The 16,719-nt window shown below is 44.4% G+C and overlaps 2 long non-coding RNA genes across 4 annotated transcripts in view; one reads left to right on the plus strand and one right to left on the minus strand.

The window, feature by feature from the left end:
* LOC140620221 (uncharacterized) overlaps positions 1-16,719 on the plus strand; it is an 80,822-nt gene that overhangs the window by 20,633 nt on the left and 43,470 nt on the right. The window lies entirely within an intron of this gene.
* On the minus strand, positions 404-16,492 carry LOC140620219 (uncharacterized). Of its 3 annotated transcripts, XR_012019988.1 has the most exons (5): positions 16,334-16,492; positions 15,230-15,618; positions 9,460-9,673; positions 4,655-4,822; positions 2,754-2,895 (listed from the first exon to the last, which is right to left on the minus strand). It is a non-coding gene; the product is annotated as an uncharacterized lncRNA (long non-coding RNA). The 3 variants fall into 3 exon arrangements; XR_012019989.1 differs by lacking the exons at positions 2,754-2,895; positions 9,460-9,673 and adding an exon at positions 404-550 and having other exon boundaries at positions 16,334-16,491; XR_012019987.1 differs by lacking the exon at positions 9,460-9,673 and having other exon boundaries at positions 16,334-16,491.

Raw genomic sequence — 16,719 nt, forward strand, 5'->3', positions numbered from 1 at the left:
AGATTAGTTAGTTACAGGGCAGGAAGCTGAATAGCTTCGGGCTTTAATCTCCTGGTTATTCTGGGGCCGTTTGATGTTAGCCCTTCCTTCAGACCAGGCTTTGAAAAGGCCTTATTCTTCTTCTGTGACAGAGAAATGACCAGGACACAACCATATTTTCAGTTCCAAGGGCTCTCATGTCTGTTGGCTTCATGCATTCTCTATACAAATACACAGAATGATTTTTTAAAAGAACATTTCTCTTTATGCTCTCTCTTTAGTGTATTTTTGTGTTGTTGTTGTTTCTTCCTCCTATTCCCTCGGAGCTCATTTTTATTCCATTAGGATGTCATTGGGCTGATACTTCAAGTGTGCTTACTCAGCCTGAGGGGTGAATATAGGATTAAGAACCCAGGCAGAGCCTGACAGCCACATTAATTGTTTACGTATTTATTACTTAACACATAGTATCGGTCGGCTTGCTATACTTAGTGGGAGCTGGCATCACACATCCTCTAGCTCCACTGGAAAACCTGCCTGACTTGGGCAAATCCAGTTGCAATTGTAGAATCTTAAAAAAAAAAAAAAGTGCAAATTTAATACTTTGAAGAGTATCCAGCTACAGTAATAAAATATTATTTGGGACAAGTTCTTAGGGGATCTATTTTACTAAAAGGAGAACAAACTTCTTAATCAGCCTATCAATAGTACTTCCATGGCACATCAAAGACGTTCACAGCATTGAGAATTTCATGCTTTTACTTGTTTTACAAATTCTGTGATCAATTTTATATTACTCGTTTGCTTAGTAAATTCTTTTCTCATCCATCATACAAAAGTAAAATTCACTTCTATTGCTATGCACATCCCACATAACTTGATTATAAATGTGATTGTGTCTTTAGTTCCCGTATGTGTGCTATACCCAAGGTTTTCTTTACAAACATGACCTTTTCGTGGGCGGTCATACTCTCCTAAATAATCAGTTGTATCTTTGCACCGTGCAACAAAGACAAACACCAAGGAACTTCGCTTGGCTGAGTAGACGCAGTAGGATGTTTGTCTCATGGGCTTCCAAGTTTCAACTTGATATTAATTTCAAAAGAGGTGATGGGTATACGGTTCTGGGCTTCACCACCTCTATCTTGCAACATTTCCCTTAGGTTGTCGGAGAGCTCCAATCTGTTTTTTCAATGGGGGACCCGAAGGAATGTCAGCGCGTCAGCCTGGGGCTTAAATCTGAATAAGACATTTTAGAAGGAGAGGAAAGAAAAAGTCGTACAAGAATGCAGATTCAGAAGAGGAAGAGTGACGTGCGAGTTGGGGGCAGTGCTGGGGGAACCCTGAAAGTCCCACCACAAAAGCACGCTTCCCCAAAGCCTCCAATTAAGCCTCAAAGCACAATCAATTTCCCTCTTACCCAGAGACAATATTATGTCGTTCTAAGGAGGTGGCATATGGGAGCTACTGGGAAGGCCGTCCAGTCCAATTAAAAGGCAGATAGATCAGAGAACCCGGGGCTCCTAAAGCTGTCTGATCTTTTGCCTATGATTTGTCTCAAGTGCAACTGACAGCCCCCACTTGCAATTACAATGCTGAGCCTGGGATAGCCGGAGACTGGTCCAGCAGCGAGGGAGGGGTCGACCATTTACATGCAGTTAATTATTAAGGGCTGTCAGATGTCAGAATGGGAATTGGTAATATTGTGGTTAAACGCCCACCACATGTCTAATTTGAGTTGTGCCCACTACCTCCAGCACCAGTTCAAATTAAGTCCACATTAATGTCTGATGACTCACAGCTGTGCAGCACACAACTTTGTGCCTGGGGCGGGTGGTGAGGGTGGGTGCAAGGGGGGATTTGTATATCAGTGCCAGATAATGATTATGAAAGATGTGGCATTTCTCTTTGTTGAAATAGGCATCCGGTAAGCTCGAGCCGTAGTCATTATTACTACTTTTGAAAACCGTCATCCCCCCCAAAAAAAAATAAAATAAAATAAAATAAAATAAAAAAAAAAAGAAAACCGTCATCCCGCTTCCAAAAATCCTGCTCTAAGTCAGCTTCTCGGGGCACTTAATCAAGTTTTAAAAAGGCGGATCCAGGTGAAACCATACGCATGTTGTCATTGGGTCCCAAATAGGCCCTAAAGAGATCAGAATCTGGCCAAATGAGAAGTGAAGGACAGCCTGTCTTTATAATCATTCTCTATTAAACTTGATGAGAGTTTATATATTGGGCTGCCAAAATGCTTTTTTTTTTTTAGGATTATGATTTTGAATATAGTGCTCCAAGTCAGCCCCTGGAGCGATGGCCTTGATGCCCACCTGCCTACCATTTGGTTAAGGGAGTTCTCCGGGGGTCTTCCACTGTGCCAGTGATCTCACAGCAGGCTTCCACCCATCCAGACAGGCAGAGAGCAGGTGTCACTCGGCTTGGAGGGGCACTCTGATGGTGTCCAGGGACTTCGGAAGCTTTGAGAGTGATGGCCGACTTCCAGCAATCCAGAGGGCTGTGCAGGGAACCCCTCATGCAGAAATATTTTGGGGTCCTGGGCATACATATGGTTTTGTGATACGTGGTAAGCGGTAAGCAGAAGGAAATGGAAACTGGGGGTTGTGGTAGGGAGCCAGGTGGGCATATTGGCATCCTCGCCCTTGGCCATTCCATGGGCTGGCTTGCAAGAAATGGCACGCTTAGAGTGAGGCTAGGGTTAGGCACTCTTTCTTGACTTCCGAGAAGAACCAGAACATGAATGCTTTATTTACAAAACAGATGGTATAGACTCTTTAATCAGAAATCATACAATCTCACCATTTATAAGCAAATCAGCATGAGATCATTCCGTAGAAACAAAGCAAAGCTTAAAAAAAAAAAAATCATGCTCATTCTTGGCACCAGAGGTGTTTCGTTTCACTGCAAGAAAAAAAAAAAAAAGATACTGTGAAAGACAGATGAAGGGAAAACAGGACTTTGATAATATTTAAGCATTTTCAACACTGGCCGGAGAAGCATTTAGGAAACACAAGTGGATGTGAGCGTGTCACCCACTTGGGTTTCTTGCTAAACCGATAGCAGTAGCTGTGGAATGGAGACCTCGCTAGGGGCCAAGAGACTATCAGACTTGTTTCCATTTGGAGTGCCTAAAAAAAGGCCTGCGTGGGGAGGCGGCCTCCGAACAGGAGCAGGGGGCCAAGTGCAGGCCACAGCCTGGTCACTCTGGTTAGTGTTCTCTTTCTGTCCTCCAAGTGGCCGGTTGGGAAGCCCAAACATAATGATCTGTTAAGGACAGAGATCACAGCTTCTGCGGTTTCCAGAAGCTGCTGCTGACATCGTTTTGACAAGAGCCCCGGCTCAGGGGTCACTTGAGTTGGAGCTGTGGGCTTTGTGTCCTGAGAAAACTTCAGAACCCGGGACCGGTGGGGGTGATGCAGAGTGTGAGGTTGCTTGCTTTCATCAGGTTTTTGTGTCTGAGCCCCGGGCCTGTGCTTCCCTGGTCGTCACTTACTGAAAGCAAAGTTATTTTGCGCCGGTGCCGGGAGAGTCGGTGGTGACTGTGCAAACTGCAGTGCTCCCTGAGCACTAACCGGGCGGAATGACTGTACAGTCATAACTCTGCCACTGGGGGCTCGTCTGAAATCACCCGGGCGTGGGATGACTAACACTCGGCTGACGGCACATCTGGGTGCGAGGTCTTTTTTCTTTTCCGTCTATTTCTCTGGTTTCCTGTTTTCAGAAACCTTGAAAAGCCCGGCCTTTCTGCTTTGATAGCAGTTTCTCTGCCTTTTGAAACCCTAAGTTCGACGAATTTTTCTGTACTCGGGATCACATTTCTTAAAAGGCCTGGAAGGTAGTGCCGTGGACGGATTGGGATAGAAATTTGTTGTTATGACATCTACTGGGTCTTATGAAAAGGGTCTTGTGCCTGAGAAAGTGTTATAAGTCTTCTCGCCCAGTGATAGAAGCCAATAACTCTAAGTGGAGAGGTAGTCCGCAGGAGCCCCAGAACCTTCGGTCAGGTTTGTTCTGGTTCTAGGCCTGGCCAGGAGCTAGTTCCCTAGTCCTGAAAAATGAAGTCTGCGGATGGGCTGATGCACATGCCCATGGGGTTGTGTTCTTGGCGGGCGGAGATGGAGTGAAGCTGTCACCCTCAGCCCGGGCCTAACCATTCCCCCTCTTTAGTGAGTTAATTTTAACTCTAGCGTCTCAGTACTTCTTTGGCAAAATAGGGGAAATGATGATACCCTCATAAGTTCATTATGAGACACCATTGACAGGGTGCATGTAAGGCACTAGCCCGGTGGCAGACGGACAGCAAGAGCTCAACCCCGGTGCCCTTCTTTCCTGTCTTTTCCTCCCATGACTTCACTTCACAAATATCTTCATGACAGTATCTTTCATTTCAGACGTTATATATAGCTTTCAACAGTTTCATGCCGATGATTTTTGATACTGCACTTCCTAATTGATTAGCACTTACTGCACGACATTGATTTTTTTTATATAACCGTCGGTTTCATATCTGTCTTCTTAGAATATACTAGCTCTTCGAAGGCAGGGGCCATGCCTGCCTTGTTCACTTCGGTATCCTTGGTGCCTCCCATCACCTGGCACAGAGGACACACTCAACATTTGTTAGATAAATAAATTCATCCTTACGAAAACCCAGACTCACATGTGGTGGGGGGAAAGGGAGTCCCATTGGAGAGCGAGATAGTTGGTGGCAAACAATTGTCCTTGTCTACTGTCCCAGGTCTTCTGATTGCTGCTCTCATATCCAGTAACCATATGGCAGTTTCCCTGGCATGGTCTTGTCCAGTGCTTAGGTACCTGGTGTAAGGTCCTGTAGGATGATAGGGAGAGCAAGGATGAATAACAAAATGTCCATTAAACTAGAAGCCTTATGCTTTTTTACTTGGAAACCCTTGGGATGAATTAACCATCAGCCTTAAATATCGGCCTCATCTGGGTCGTGCCGACTCTAGGGTTCAACACTGCTGAATGCTTTCCCACATTAGGCTTGGGGTACATGACATTTCCTTTATCTTTTCTATTGTCCACTGTTACCCCCTCCCTCCTGTGCCTGCCTACATCCTGTTTATTCAGATCTCAGCCTGGAAGTCACTTTCCATACCACGCAAATGTAGGTCAGGTCCTCCTTCAGGTGAGATCTTGTATTTCACCATAACTAACGTGGAGCATGCTATGCTGTAATTTCCTTCCTTATCTGTGTCACTCTCCAATGCTTAAGCTTTCTAAGAGCAAGAAACGTGTCTATCTCATATGTCCAGAACCCAGCACAGTGCCTAGCATAAAATAAAAGGTGCTCAAGGGGCGCCTGGGTGGCTCCGTCATTGATTGAGTTAAGCATTGACTCTTGATATTGGCTCAGGTCATGATCTCAGGGTCATAAGATCAAGCCCCACAGAGAGATTCTCTCTCTCCCTTTCCCTCTGCCCCTGCTCCCCACCTCCCACTCGTGTGCATGCCTATGTGCGCTCTCTCTTACTCTAAGAAAAATAAAATATGCTCAAAACATGTTTGTTGACTGAAAGTAGAAAGGGAAAGTCCTATATAAATCGTTCTCCCCCGTTAATAATCACTTTTATTATTGGCAAGGCAGATCCAATCAGCAACTTTAAGACAGTATGCCTGTGTGGGTCACTTACTATAGAGATTTATGAATATTAGAATATTTTAAAATAAGTTAAGGCAGCACGCTTTTGAGTCCATTTACTGACCTTCCCCACTGTGAACTGGCTTTTTGAAAGCGAGGTGAATAAAGTTGGTTTGCCCTTCTTAAAATCCCCTCTTGTACCTACATTGGTTATTTGGATTTCCCATGACTCGGTCATTTTGGCTCCATTTTCACCAGGAAATAAGCCCCACCCTCTGCGATATCTTTGTCTTTGGTCTCCAGCACAGTGAGGGGCACAAAATACCTGTGTTGGGTCTTAGGACATTTAGGAACCTTTCTCGGGGTATGAGAACCTTCACAGTTTCTGGGATCTAAGCAACCAGGAACAATTCCCCACTGTTTTCAACTAGGACAAACAGAAAAAAAAAAAAAAAAAAGATTGGAGGGAGGAGAAGAAAACCCTGGTCTCTGATATATAACCCTTCCATATGAAGTGCACGTCAGTCTGACATAAGTAATTAGCTGTCAGGTGCTGGGCTTTGCCATCAGAGGCCAATTTTCAGATTAGTGTTAATTGCAGGGGGGCCTGATGGCCTTTGCTCCCACCCCCTCACCCCTTCAGTGGGCTCCCTTCCCCAGCTTGCTGCCAGTTTGACTGGAGCCTGGAGTAATGGAGCTGGCAGGGTGGAATCAATTACTGGCCAATGAAGATTTTCCCACAGGTCTGGGCTTGGGAAAGGAGGGCTATTCCTGCTGCCTAGACAGCTGGCCTGACTGTCCACTGGGAAAGGAGCCTGCAGAAGGAGAGGGAGGGGCCACGCTCGGTGATCAACTGCTGACACCCCATACATTATTGACAGGGTTTGGCAGAGGTGCCGTTGCTCCTTCTCTACTTGTCCTCTCTCCCCGTGTTGTGCCTGTACTGACTCCCAGTTTGTCCCAACACCCTGCTGTCCGAGTGAAAGCACAGACAGACAAAATCCAAGTCCAATTTGTTTATGGGTCTCCACGCAAGAGGAAAAAGAAAAATGAAGATGGCATAGCATTATTATAGTCTAACGGCAACGTTTGGACATCAATGTTGTTTGCGTGATTTTTTTTTAAATTTGAAATTTTTATTTATTAGGGTTGCGCTTTGTATGATTTTGGTTCAGTGGTGGTCACCACAGATGATTCACGATGGCACCTGGGTTTTATTGTCACTTCCAAAGTTTCGTGACAATTTCAGGCTTTGGTCAACATAGGGACACATTCTGAAAATCCATTCCCCACTTCCTCATCTGAGGTTTTCTGCTCTGCAACAATAATAAAAGCTACATAAAGATGTTTTGCTCTCAGAGACCTACTATGGTTTATGCCTTTAGCTGAAATTTTGAACAAAAATAACCCTTTGAATGCTGGCAAATTGTGCTTTGTCTTTTTTCTTCTGCTAATGGTTTTTTAGTATGCAGGGTTAATCAAACAAAAAAATCCAACATTGTCTTAACGGTATTATTGACTTTTCAAAAGCAAAGAATTTGTATTAGATAATTGTGCCAAAATCCATTAGCCATTGATGTAAACATTTCAGAGAAATTTTGGCATTTGAAAGATGCATTTAACTATTCAACTTTCTGAAAAAAGGCATTAAAACAAGACAAGTACACTGGAAGAGTGATGTAGAAACTAGTGCCACACTATACAAAATCAAAATATTTATGCACGAAAATATTTTAAGAACCTTCCACTTAATTTTCCTTTTCTTGTTTTTCTTTTCCTTTTATGAAACTAACGTTCGGACTAAATTCTTTTTCTCTGTGTGTTTTGTATGTAAAACTTATGCGGATTTTAGAGGGAGTTTAGCTGTATAATTAAAATAGTATTTGGTGACTATTACTCAGTTTAAAATTAAATAAGACGTGGATATTACAGTTAAACAGGTTCCATAGCCTTTGGATGACAAGTTTCGGATACTAGGCCTGAAAGGTCTCTTGGAAACATAACAGTTGGGATGAGAAATACAAGTCTGAGATCCACCTGGCCATACTTCCTGTAATCACAGGAATGTGATCGTGGGAGACTTTCCTTTCTCCCTATTAGGATAAGTGGTTCCCTGCTCTTTGCCCTAGAGGAAGGCTAGAGGCTGGGGCATAGGAGGTGGAGCGAGAATCACAAATCCTCCCTCCTATTTTCTATTTGGGGCTGAGATGGGAGGGCAAGCATGCGACTTCTTTTAAACCACACCTGTGACAATGTTAAAGGGTTCTAAATTTCACAATGACTGATTTGTGACCAAAGTCCTGTGGCGAAATGTCCTGGTCAACCTCTATGGAATCTTGAATTGCTGGTCGCTGAAATGTAAAATAATATCAATACTCATTTTGTCGGAGCCACTACCAAATTATCTCGCCCTATCTCTAGCATGGAGCAGTCTCATATTAATTAGGGCAAAGTAGTTCTGTGATGTGATTCACTAATCTGATTTCTGCTTTTAGAACATTCACCAAGTTTGTCTTCTGATTTTGTTGCCTGGAAAATATTATTCTCTTTATTTTGAAGAATGGAGTTAAAAGGCTGGGCTAAGGGTTGCTCCTTTGTGCTGTCATGGTGTCCTGATGCATTTATCACATTCTAAGTTCTTTTTCTTCCTATATCTCTGGTTTGTAGGGTCCCTAAGACTAGAGATTTCCTATTTTATTTTTCTTTTTAAGATCTAGCACATAGAAGGCTTTCAATAAATGTTCAGCAAATTTTTAAAAAGAGGGAAGAATGAGGAGTGAAGACAAAATGACATCGAAAGGTAGAACTCGCCTGTTCATCAATGATTGCAACTTGCAATGTGTAGACCAAGTCATCATGAAGATTGAGATTCTTAATGGTCTTTGTACTCCCAGTGTTGCCATTCGACAAAGAATTTAAGCTTAGCTCAGAGAGACTCATATCACATATTTAAAAGACAATAAAGATGGGACACTGGGTGGCTCAGTCTGGTGAGCTTCTGACTCTTGGTTTTAGCTCAGGGAAGAGCCTCCCAGTCTTCAGCTTAACATGTTTGTCATTATTTAGGCCCTTCATCTTCTCAAAGAAAGTTGACTCTCCTTATGTGGGGCCAAGTAAGAGTCTCAGATATGAACCACAGCTCCCAAAGCCAGGAGCTCAGTGTTGGGTTCCCAGCCATTCATCCACTCTGTCAGAGGTACTTCTCCCTCCTGTGGCCACTGTTTGAGGTGTGCCCAGTATCCATCAAACTAGCCATTGGACAATTTGTCCTCTAAATTTCAGATGATATTGGGGGACATTTTTCTTCCCCCCACCCCTTTCTGAGATCAAGAGCTATTACCTCTTGGGCTCTTCTTTCAATAAAGAAGGAGAAATTAACTTTCATTCACATATTTAAAAAAATCCTTTGACATGCCAAGTACTCTAAACTTTGATTCAAATGATATGGTCCTGTACAGAGAGAAGCTAAGTGAAGGAAAGAGCTGGTCTCCAGAAATATTGGGTAATTGTGGTAACTGGGATGCATTTTGAAGCAGAAACTGTCTCTGATGGAGATTTATGTAGGTCATTTACAGTGTGGCCATTCAGCACCATGAACTCATCTACATACAAGGGAAATATTTTCATAAATATTAAATGGATGCATCTCAATTTTCCTCTTTGCATTTCCCACTATCTGATAGCTTCCCAACCTGTTAGAAACCAAGCCAGGAGGGTAGATTAAGGTGAGACTTCAACAACAAATTTTACAACCAACAGGAAAGGAAGGTCGTTCTAGGTTCTTCTATCAGTCGGGTTATCCAGAGAAACAAAATGATCGGTTATCTATCTATCCATCTATCTATGATAAAGAATCAGCTCACACAATTATGGAGACTTTAAACCCCAGAATCTGCAAGGTGAGTCAGCAGGTGGGAGATCCAGGAGAATCAATGGTTTAGTTCTAGTCCAAGTCTGGGGACCAGGAGAACAGATGGTGTAGTTCAGTGTGAAAGCCAGCAAGGTTGGCGACCCAGGAAGAGTCAATGTTAAAGTTCAAGTTCAAGGAGGAGTAAACCTGATGTTCCAATCCAAAAGCTGTAAGGCAGGAAGAATTATTTCTTATTGGGAGAATTGGCCTTTTTGTTCTATTCAGGTCTTCCACAGACTAGAGGAGGCCACCTGCACGCATTAGGAAGAGCAATTTGTTTTACCCAATCTACTGATTAAATGTTAATCTCATCCAAAAACTCCCTCCCAGAAACATTAAAATAATATTCAGTCAACTATCTGGGACCCTTGTAGTCCAGGTGCAATTCTTGGCCCCCATATGCATCTTCTCAAACCATGCTTAATCTCCAAAAAAAGGCAATGACATCATAATCCTGCCCAACATGACAAAACTATCCCACATACAACCGAAAGCATACTAACTTCTTTCTCAAAAGAGGAAGTAAAGTTCTTGAGTGATGTTTATTCTTCTCCTTAATATCCCATAACTTAAATACTATGACATAAAGTTAATGAGACTTAAATACTATGATATAAAGTTAATACATCTTGTTACATGATAGGGGATAAAAGAGAGAGGAAAAACCCCAAAGATATTATTTGTAACAAAACGAGAAGGAAATACCCATGCAAATTATAGTCCTCAATTCTGTAGCTGGCCTCAAAGTTGTAGCTGGTATTTATAACTATCTTCTACTACCCATTCTATATTCTCTTTGCCTTCAGCAAGCACCTCAGTTGATCATGGCTCTTTACATGGTGGAATGACCATAGCCTTTATTCCTAAAAGTTCTAGGCCATTAGTAGTGTGGATTGGATTACTATAGTTTTCCATTGACCTTAATCACAGGGCGTGATGATACTAAGAGATTTCCTAGGAGATCTCCTGTATTCTAGACACGCTCTTCCTTGTGGAAGTGTGGAATAGTGGTCCAATACCACTTCCATTTGATGATGGAGCACTGCTGTGCATGCCCAACTTTATGGCGTAATGTTCAGATAACACCCCGTTCATGATGGGCAGCTCGGCTTGCCTGGTAACTTTGCAGCCCATGGTCAAGTGTTCAGTCTCTCTGCAGGCTCAGTAGCAGGCCAAAATCTGTTTCTCAAAAGGAGAGCAATTGGCTTTGCTGCAAAATCCTAAGGGCCTGCACTGAACTTCCTACGAGGGCTTCCCAAAGGCCCTAAACAGCATCCCTATCTGCCACTCCCACTTGGTTCGGCTGGCCTGTGTAGCAGAGCAGCTGGCACAGCAGTGTGGACCTTTTGTGGAACCTTCCCTTGTTCTGGGCCCCACTTAGAACTAGCACCTTTTTTGGGGGGTCACTCAGTGGTTGGGCTGAAGTAACACAACCAAATGAGGAGTATGTTGCCTCCAAAATCCAAAAAGGCCTAGTAGGTGTTGTACTTCTTTTTTGATTATAAGATGGGCTAGCTAGATACAACAGCTTATCCTTCATCTTAGAAGGGATATCTTGACATGCCCCATGCCACTGGACCCCTAGGAATTTCACTGAGGTAGAAGGCCCCTGAACTTTTGTCTAATTCAATTCCTATTCTTCAACATGCAAATGTCTCTCCAATAAGTCTAGAGTAGTTGCTACTTCTTGCTCACTAGGTCCATTCAGCATAATTTCATCCATGTAATGAACCAGTGTGATATCCTATGGAAAAGAAAGGCAATCGAGACCCTTGTGAACTAAATTATGGCATAGAACTGGAGAATTGCCGTACCCCTGAGGCAGGACAGTGAAGGTGTGTTGCTGGCCTTGCCAGCTGAAAGCCTACTGCTTCTGGTGGGCCTCATGGACAGGCATGAAGAAAAAGACATTTGCCAGATCAATAGCTGCATACTAGAAAGTTTGTTACTGTGTTAATTTGCTCAATCAGCAAAACCACATTATTGTAGCAGCTGCAATTGGAGTCATCACCTGGTTAAGCTTATGATAATCACTTGTTACTGTCTATGATCCATCTGTCTTCTGCATAGGTCAGTGGGTGAGTTGAATGGGGATGTGGTGGGGGTTTTAAATCTTTGATGGTGGCACCAATCTCTACAGTCCTTCCAGGAATGTGGTATAGCTTTTGGTTTACTATTTCCTTATGTGGAGGTAATTCTGATGGCTTCCACTTGGTATTTCCCACAGTGCCACTCCACAGGTCAGGGGACCAATGTGAGGATTCTGCTAGCTGCCGAGGAGGTCTACTCCAATTACATATTCCAGAACTCGGGAAATAGCCACAGGATAGCTTCAGAGACCCACTGGGTCTATTGTGAGACTCCATTGATCTGACCTCCATAAGCTTTTATTCTGACCAAGAGACCACAGCAACACTTTGGGTCTCCTGGAACTAGGGTCCAGAGCCAGCATTCAGTACCTGGAAGTTCTGATTATTTCCTTTCCCTCAATTCACAGTGACCCTAATAAAAGGCATAGGTCCTGCTGGGGAAGAGTGTGAGAAACATTAATGGTCTACATTTTTGGCAGTGTATTGGGATCCTTTTTTAAGGAACCCTGGCTTCTCCTTCATTCAAGGGGCTTTGGGCCTGTATAGCAGCTCAAGTCTGGAAATTGATTGAAGGGCTGTGACTCTCTGTTTTGATGATTCAGGTTAGTCTTTTGTTTACTTGGCCTAGAACTTTTCCACTCTTACAGATCAAGTAGGAATTTCGTAGCCTTCTGTATTAGGCAGGGTTCTCCAGAGCAACAGAACTCAGTGTGGTTAGAGTCTGCGGTACACCCTGGAGCTGCCCTTGGCTCGCACATCACATGGATGTTGGGAGTTAGTGCATTCGCACGGAGCCTGCTATGAGAGGGTGAGGTGGCCTTGCAGCAAAGACTTGGTGGGGCCAAGGACTGCAGGGCTAGAAGACCAGATGGAGGATGGGGCAGAAACTCAGAGGGGTCAATCGCCAGTGAAAGCCAAGGGGAGGCCAAGCCAGCAGGGAGGGCCCCACACTCTGAGCTGACAAAGAATAGACCGCAAGTTGATCAGCTGCAGGATGTTAGCAACAGACACCAGCTGAACGCTCAGGAACCACTCGAGCCAAAGATTCCCCGGTGGAGTTCAGAAGAGCCACTCTGCAGCTGGTCCAGAGAACAGCAGGCCAGTCCTAAGACCCAGTCATCCTGCCTCTACGAGGTCACTGGGCCACTCGGAATACCTAGCTAACCTTCTGGAGAGGATCGAGGGAGGAGAAATATAAAGGGAGAGACTGAGCATCTCCTAAAGACCTGTTTGAGGACATTGCATTGGATTAAAAGTTTAAAACAGAGACTTGCTTCTTGCCTTCTCACTTCTTGGCTGATAGAGCCAAATTAAACGCAGAGCAAAAAAATAAACTCATTTTCTCTGCATAACTGAGTCGAGTGTGAGCATCTGTGGTCCCTCTACGCCTGTGATTGTTTTCTCTCAGTAACTTACATCCTCTAAGCTGTGATCAGGCCCATAGGCTGTGGTTGGAGAATGCGGAATCACTGCTGTGGGAACGTGAGCGTGGCCCTTCACTTCTTGGGGCCTCTGTTTCTTCATTTGTAAGATGACAGCGGGGATTAAGATTTTCTCTAATGTTTCTTCCACCCCCACAATTCCATGACTCAATAAGAAAGGGAAAACAAGCTCATGGTACTCTATGGACTATGCTAGTGCTTTTCAGATCTCTCCACTACAGTTTTCTAGTGGCAGAGAAGAGAGAGCTTGCACCTCCCAGGGTTGTGATGGGTTTGGCTTAAAGCATCCCATTGCAGGTTGCAAAGTTCCATAGAGTCCTGTGTGTTTTTTTTTTAATGCACATAAATTTTATGTTTCATAATATATCCATGTTTGTTTTAATATAAAAAGAGTGCTTTAAATTACTTATCATTGACTAAAACTTAGGGACTAGAAGACATACCATGTTTCCTTTATGGCTTGAACTACTCCCTAAGAAGCCCAGGATGGGATTTACTGAGGCTGGCATACTTGCCAGTATAGACATTCAAATCGTAGACTTAGTGACCAGGAAGTCCCACCTGCCTGCTCCAATGAGGGCTTTACTTTCTTCACGTGAAATAGAGTGTCCTAACCAAAACCACAATGAGATATCACCTTGCACACATCAGAATGGCCACTAACAAAAGAACAGAAAATAGAGGTACTTGGGTTGGTTAAGCGTCCAACTCTTGATCTCAGCTCAGGTCCTGATCTCAGGGTCATGAGTTTAAGCCCTGCACTGGGGCTCCACGCTGGGTGTGGAACCTACTTTAAAAAAAAAAAAAAAGAACAGGAAATAACATGTGTTGATGAGGATGTGAAAAAGTTGGAATTCTCGTGCACTATTAATGAGAGTCTAAGATGATGCAATCACTATGGAAAACAGTATGGAGGCTCCTCCAAAAAAATTAAAAATAGAATTACGATAAGACCCAGCAATCCAGTTTCTGGGCATATATCCAGAAGAACCCAAAAGCAGGATCTCAAAGAGATATTTACACAGCTACGTTCATCACGACATCATTCACAACAGCCAAGAGGTAGAAATAACCCAGGTGCCCACTGACGTACAACTGGATAAAGAATATGTAGTATATATATGACAATGGAATGTTACATGGTCTTTAAAAAGATGGACATCCTGTCACGTGCTGCAGCATGGCTGAATCTGGAGGACATTGGGCTAAGCCAAATAAGTCAGACACAAAAGGGCAAATGCTCTATGATTCCAATCCCACGAGGTATCTAAAATAGCCAAAATCAGAGAAACAGAAGGAAGAAAGGCAGTTACCAAGGGCCAGTTGGGGGAGGGCAGAGGGATTAGTGTTTAGTGGGTTTCAGTATCATGTGATGGAATAGTCTGGAGATCTGTTGCACCACAATATGAATACATTTAACACTACTGAACTGTATACTTAAAAAGAGTTCAGACGGTAAATTTAAATTCTGTTTTTTTTTTTTTTTACTGCAGGAGGGAAAAAAAAGTCTTTCTTTAAGCGGCAGGGTTACCTTTGAAAAAAAACAAGCACGAGACGGGATACTGGCCCACCACATGGCAATGGCCATCCTCTCCCATCCAAACCCGCTTTTCGTCCCCGCAACCGCATCCTCAAGAAGCCAGAGGACGTGGTCTTCAGCCCTTTGACTACTGTGCGCTCTCCAAAGGTTAGAAAGTATGTGCGTGCAGGCAAGGGAGGCTGGGTTACTGCCTTGTGGGAATTCGCTGCCAATTTTGCCCTTGCATTTCACATTTTCCAATTCGTTATTTTTGTTGATCAAATTCCAGTCACTTCAAAGGATATACTGAGGATGTGTATCATTTTCCAGAATTATTTTAGGTAGTGTCAATGTGACTTTACTAAGGATGTTAGGGAATCAGCGGGGCTATGCGTGTGCACGTGCGTGTGCGTGCACACAACACCCTGACACAGTCCCTCTCACATGTGCCCTTCCCGCCGCCCCAGTCTCACCCCACAGCAAACACGATGAATTCACATCCTGGGGAGGGGGGGTGCACCACCAACAAACTCCGACCGGAGGAAACAATTTCAATTCAATCAGAGGCCTCCTGCGGTTGGAGTTTACGAGGACTGCTGCCAAATCCCCCTCTCTTGGCGGACAAACTGTGCAGACTTCAAGCCTGTTGGGAGGGTGAGGCGAGTTTCTTACTTTCAAAAGAGGGTCGATCCAAGATGTTTGTATTATTTCAACACTGTTTTTCCTATGGAGCCGGGGGTTGGCGGGGTGGGGGTGGGAAGTTCTTTCCTTGTTCCTGATATTTTCCAGAGATCAAAATTAAAACACAATGCGCTGAGGGTAATCAGCAAGGCTTCAGAAGAATTGCGTGTACTTTTGATTTCTATAACAACCCACACAACACGTTTTTAACCTCCAATTATGTGCAGAGGTACACAGCTGAGCAGGGAGGTCTAGGTCTCAGCCCCAGAGTTCTGCTTCCGAATCCTTCCACGTGGTTGGCAGGTGTTTTGGAGGCTCATCGACACCAGTGAGGGTTTTTCCTTCACCCATTTGCATTGGGTTCTCAACCAGACACGGCCCTGAGGAGTTAACGAAAGTCATTTCTTGCCCTTCCAGAAGTTCCATGGGAGATCCACAACATGGACCCCCCCACACACATTTGTGACACATTTAATTCATCATGAATCCTTTTTGCTTAACTCAAACAGTAAGTATTGGGTTCTGCTCTGGCCCAAGCAGTGTGCCTGGTAGGAGGCACAGCGAGTTGTACCAGCAAATGGTGCCAGCAGCGAGCTTGTAGGCCCAGAGGGGGAGAACTACAAGCGAGAATGGCAATGCGTGGTGGTAGGTGCTGGGAGAGCTTGTGTCTGTTAGGCTTTCTTCCAAGGAACAGAGCATCCCTCCTGTATCTCATCAGGAGGCTAGGGACGCTAGGTATGACAACAGCTCTACCTGCCAGCCTCTGGGAAGTTGGGACAGTAGGTAAATGTGGGACAGGAACCCTGGGCAGCTTTCATAACCACTCCGCTCAGCAACACCTGCTGGGGTGACTCAGTTCCTCTGTGCTCCTCCCACTCCTGCTCCGTAATCTCCCTCCCCTCGTGTAGCTTTTCTCCACCTCAGGGCTCCTACTGACTCATCAAGGCTGCCTACCAGTGACTTCCCACTGACTGCCTCAGGAAGTCTAAATCTCCTCTCTTGTCTTTCAGCTTCTTCCCCTCCTGCCAAGTGCCCAATCGGATGTTTCAATTAGGAGGATGCTATAGTCTTGTAAAGCCCCTTTATTTCTCTCACCTTACCAGTCTATACCCACTTCTAGACCACCTACAGATTGGATCTCCTTGGCCTGATGCTTCTGTGGTCTTGTTCACCGTGGCCAAGGGGCAGGGCATCCGGCATGTCAAGCTTTGTGTGAGAGGCACCCAGGGAAACTCCCTGCAGGGGGCTCCTGGGCAGACAATCAGAGGGGACTGTCATCAGAACAGTCACTGGGGATGAGGGCATAAAGACACAGGGTTATGGGAACACAGAAGGGGACAACCAGCCCAGCCAGCAGGCTCCAAAGAGACTTCACAGAGGAGGCTACTTTTAAGCAGAGCTTGAAGGGGGAGACAGAGGTTCTCCGGAAAGGCTCTTGGGGTCCTGGGGACAGAGATTGAACAACAGTATCCCAGATAGAG

The sequence above is a fragment of the Canis lupus genome, chromosome 28 (genome assembly GCF_048164855.1).
Source record: "Canis lupus baileyi chromosome 28, mCanLup2.hap1, whole genome shotgun sequence".
NCBI lineage: Eukaryota > Metazoa > Chordata > Mammalia > Carnivora > Canidae > Canis > Canis lupus.